Here is a 5,101-nt window from a genome sequence, read left to right on the forward strand (position 1 = left end):
AAAGAAGATTATGGAAAGCACATATGTGACTTTTGATGATGACAAGTGTCCAGGCTTGAAATGCCTTGTTGAAAATGAAGCTGAAGCCCTTGCATTTGAAAACCTTAACATTGATAGTGATTCTGATGGTGAAGATGAAGTCAATGCACAATAGATGTTGAATGAAGAGATTACTTAACAGGAAAACCATGGGAATGGAAACTCATCTCAAACACCTGAATTTGATAGCACAAACTCAGGGGGAGAAAAAGAAGAAAGATCTAGCAGTCATACCAATAATGAAGAGAATGATAAAGGCACAAGTCAACAAATTCATACAAGGAAGTGGGATAGAAGTCACACTAGAGAAGTAATTATTGGTGATCATACTGCTGGTGTGAGAACTAGAAGTGCAACTGCTAATGAGTGCCTACATGCATGCTTTCTGTCTCAAATAGAACCCAAGAAAACTGAAGAAGCTCTAATGGATCCCGATTGGATATCTGCTATGCAAGAGGAGCTTAATCAGTTTGAAAGGAATAAAGTTTGAAAGTTAGTTCCTGCACCAAAGAATAGAAGCATTATTGGAACAAAATGGGTTTTCAGGAATAAGATGGATAAAAATGGTATAGTTACCAGAAACAAATCAAGGTTAGTTGTAAAAGGCTACTCACAAGAAGAAGGAATTGATTATGATGAAACTTTTGCTCAGTTGCAAGACTTGAAGCAATAAGGATTTTCCTAGTATTTGCTGCACATTCAAATTTTAAAGTATATCAAATGGATGTCAAGAGTGCCTTCCTGAATGGTGAGCTAGAAGAAGAAGTTTATGTGCAACAGCCACCCGGCTTTGAAGATCCAGAATTTCCAAATTTTGTGTTCAAGTTACTCAAGGCTCTATATGGACTAAAGCAGACACCTACGGCTTGGTGTAGTACATTGTCAGAATTCTAATTGAAGCATGGTTTTACTAGAAGTACTATAGACGAGACTCTATTCTACAAGAAACATGGGGAAGATATGATCCTAGTTCAGATCTATATGGATGATATCATTTTTGGTCTAAAAATGAAAAGCCTTGCCAAAGATTTTCTAAGCTTATGCAAAGTGAATATGAAATGAGTATGATGGGGGAATTAAGTTAGTTTCTTGGACTACAAGGCAGTCACAGAAGTGATGGGATCTTCATCAGCCAAACTAAGTATGTCAAGGACTTATTGAAAAAGTTTGGTATGGCTGATTGTTCACCTGCTTCTACACCTATGTCTACAGCAACAAAGTTGGATGAAGATAGAAGAGGCAAGAGTATAGATATTTCAAGCTATAGAGGAATGATTGGATCATTTCTTTACTTAAATGCAAGTAGACCAGACATCATGTTTGCAACATGTCTATATGCAAGATTTCAATCTAATCCAAAAGAATCACATTTGATGGCTGTGAAGAGGATTTTCAGATATTTGAAGGGGACTCCAAACTTGGGATTATGGTATCCCAAGGGAACTGATTTTGAATCTGTTGGCTACACAGATGCAGATTTTGCTGAATACAGGGTTGACAGAAAGAGTACTAGTGGAAGCTGTCAATTTCTTGGACAAAGACTTGTATCCTGGTATAGCAAGAAATAACAATTTGTATCAACTTCTACAGCAGAGGCCGAATACATAGCTGCATGAAGTTGTTGTGCTCAAGTGCTTGGGATTAGAAATCAGCTAATGGATTATGGCCTAGTGTTATACAAAATTCCTATCATGTGTGACAATACTAGTGCTATATCTATAGTGGCCAATCAAGTTAATCATTCTAGAACAAAGCACATTGATGTAAGGTACCATTTTATTAGAGAACATGCTACAAATGGTACCATTGAGCTCATTTTTGTTCCAACGGAAAAACAATTAGCTGAAATTTTTACTAAAACTTTGGATGAAGCAACTTTCACTAGACTTGTAGGTGAAATTGGAATGCTTAATTCTTCATCCTAAGGCAAACACTCAGCTAATGTTTTGCAACGGAATAATTTCTAGTAAATCAAAATTAATTTAATTTAATTGGAAATTAACTGAAATATGAACCATAAATATTTCAGAAATCTCTGTATATATATTTTTCAAAACCAAAATTTTAGCTTAGAATATTTCAAATTCTAAGTAAACTGCTCAGTTGTTAATTTACATCTTTAATATATAAAATTAACACAAGGCAGAATTAGGTTGTTCAAAAGTATATAGAGAACTGAGTTCTCGATAAGTCTAACTGACTTAACGACAAGTCATTTTAAGACTTCTCGATTGAGTTCTCGATAAGTCAATTCACTGACTTCTCGAGTGACTTCTCGATAAGCTTTATTATGACTTATCGATAAGTCCTTGTAGAGTTCTCTAGTAGTGTTAATTCACAGAGTTCTCTACAAGTATAATTTTTAGAATTCTCAACAACTCAAAACTGAAATAACTTAACTTAATAAATTATTTTGGTAAAATACTTTTGCAAATTTATTCTAATTTTATCTTGAATTTATTCAAATAAAATTTGGAATTAATTCAGTCCATTTTTGGACAAACTGGGTATTTATTTGACTTCTCGATAAGTCAATTTTTAGTTCTCCATAATAGTAATTTTAAATGACTTCTCGATAGACTAATTCCAAAGTCCACTTTTGAATTTTCGACAAGTCATTTGCTTTTACTATAAATACCTAGACATCTCGATACATATACATACTTACAACCTTCGAGATCTCAAGTGACCTAGCCCTTCAAGCAAAAACCGATTTTTCTCTCATTTTCACTTCTTTCCCAAAAAAAATTCTTACCCACTCATTCTCATCAATCAACAATGGCACTAAATATTGCAAGAGCCTCTATTCCAGGGAAAGGAACAAACTACCTCGCTTTTACTGATGTTAACCAAGCTCCTGATAGTTTCAAGGGGTTTGTGAAACGTCTGGATGAATCTTATCTTACAGGAGCTTTGACTGCAAATCCTGTTTTGGATCTAGATGTTCTGCATGAATTCTGGACTACAGCAGTAGTGAGGACTGATATGAATGACAACTCTCTCTCAATGGTGGTGACATGCACAATCGGAGGCCAGCTAATAGAATTCAATGAACAAGATGTGAATAGAGCTATGGGGCTGCCAACTGAGAATTTGGTGGAGGTACCAACTCCTGATGAATTGACAGAGTTTATGGACTTCATCAACTATGGCGGAAGAATCAACCTGTCATGCTTGAACATAATAAATCTAAGGAAGTAGTGGTCCTTTATCTTTGATTCCGTGGTGAGGGCCTTTACATGCAGGAAGACAGGGTATGAGAATATTTCAAGTGTGGTGCAAAAGCTGGTGTATTCAATTGCCTACAACAGACACTTGAATGTTGGTCTATTGATCGTGGAAGAACTTGCAACCAGGCTAACAATGCCCCTATCAGCTAGAGGTAAGAAAATTTTCTTTCCTAGATTTATTATGTCCACTTTAAATCATAAAGTAGCAGACATACATTTATTGAATGGTATAGATAGCACAAAAATAGGAAACTATAAGCAAGTGTCCAAAATAATATTTGGTTCACTTACTACAAAGAATAAGGTAAATGTAAGTCTGAAAATCACTCCATTTATGTTGGAGAGGTTTAGGACTTACCCTTATCCAATGCCTGACATGAGATCAAATGTATAATCTAGCACAACTATGATCCCTGAACCTGTGGAAGTACAAACACAGGAACACCCACATGGATATTCCCAAGCTGAAACCATTCCTTCAAAACCTTTAGAAGATAGGAAACCAACCACCTCATCCTCTCAAAAGGATGAGGTGAGTAAAAAGAAGAGAAAGGGGGTCACATTAACTATTATAACTGAGAGTGGTGAGGATCAACATGAAGTTGAGTCACCCTTGGTTAAGAGATCAAAGAAGAGTAAGCAAACTGAGCTGGCCACTCAAGCCACCTCTGTATCCTCCCAACAGGATGCAGTTGTAAAAGTGGGGACTAAACAGACTCTAGATGCATCCTCTCAACAAGGTGTATCTATTGAAAAGAGCATTCACCCCAATGCACCATGTAAAGAGTCTGCACAGCCTGCACCTGAAGCAATTCAAGTATGGTAGGAGAAATAAGGATGTTACAAACAGTGAGGGCACATCTTTTGAAGGCCCCTCATCTATTCAAGGGGAGCTTCCAACACTCATATCTGAGCAACACTCTCTCAAATCTCAAATTTCTTCTCTACCAACAACACTTGAATTCAATTCTCAAGTGCAAGCTCACTCAAGAGACTTGATTCAAGAAACCTTACTTGTAACATCTGGGAAATAACGTGTAATTATTTTATCAATAAATAGTTGTTAAGTGATTATTATGTGATTTCTGGTAAATTATCTGATGATTGGTGTTGATATATGAATGTATATATGTGATAAAGCATAAGTATGTTAATTTTATTATGTCCAGAATAAAATATTTGTGAAGAAATCAAGGTGATTTTCTTATTTAATTATTTTAATTCGAATTTATATGATTTAAAATATGAATTTTTGCAAACATGATTATCTGATTGTTTTGATGATTCCTTGTTGTAGAGCATATTTTTCTGGTCAATATTATATATTACACTTCAAAAATAGAGTACAATAACATATAATAATTGAGGTTTGATTTTATGAAAGTTCGAAGTTAGGGTTCTTGGTGTTCTTGAGTTGAAATTTTGGGGCTTTTTGATTTACGAATCGTTTGATGATTTGGATGCTTAATTAAGGTTTATTATCGAATTTGCAAGCGAATGGTATATATAAACGATGATTATAACCCTCAGAAGGGTATAGTCGAATTCATAATTTTTGTAGTTTTTATTTTCAAATTTTCGGATTAATCTTGTTATTGTTGTTGTTTATTAATTACGGGAAAGTATTATATGTGTTAGAAGCTTGATTTTGAGCCCAGAATCAGGAAGTTTGGTTGAGAATGGAAGAGGTTCGCATTTTTGCCGGTTTCCAGCCGGAAAACCTCCGATTTTTACCAGAGAAGACGCCCCGGAAGTCGTCGGTAGGGATGGTGGCTACTCCTGTGTTCTTGTGTTGATTGTGGATGGGAGTGATGTGAAATTCGATCAAAATC

This window comes from Apium graveolens, chromosome 4, assembly GCF_009905375.1.
Source record: "Apium graveolens cultivar Ventura chromosome 4, ASM990537v1, whole genome shotgun sequence".
NCBI classification, from domain to species: Eukaryota; Viridiplantae; Streptophyta; class Magnoliopsida; order Apiales; family Apiaceae; genus Apium; species Apium graveolens.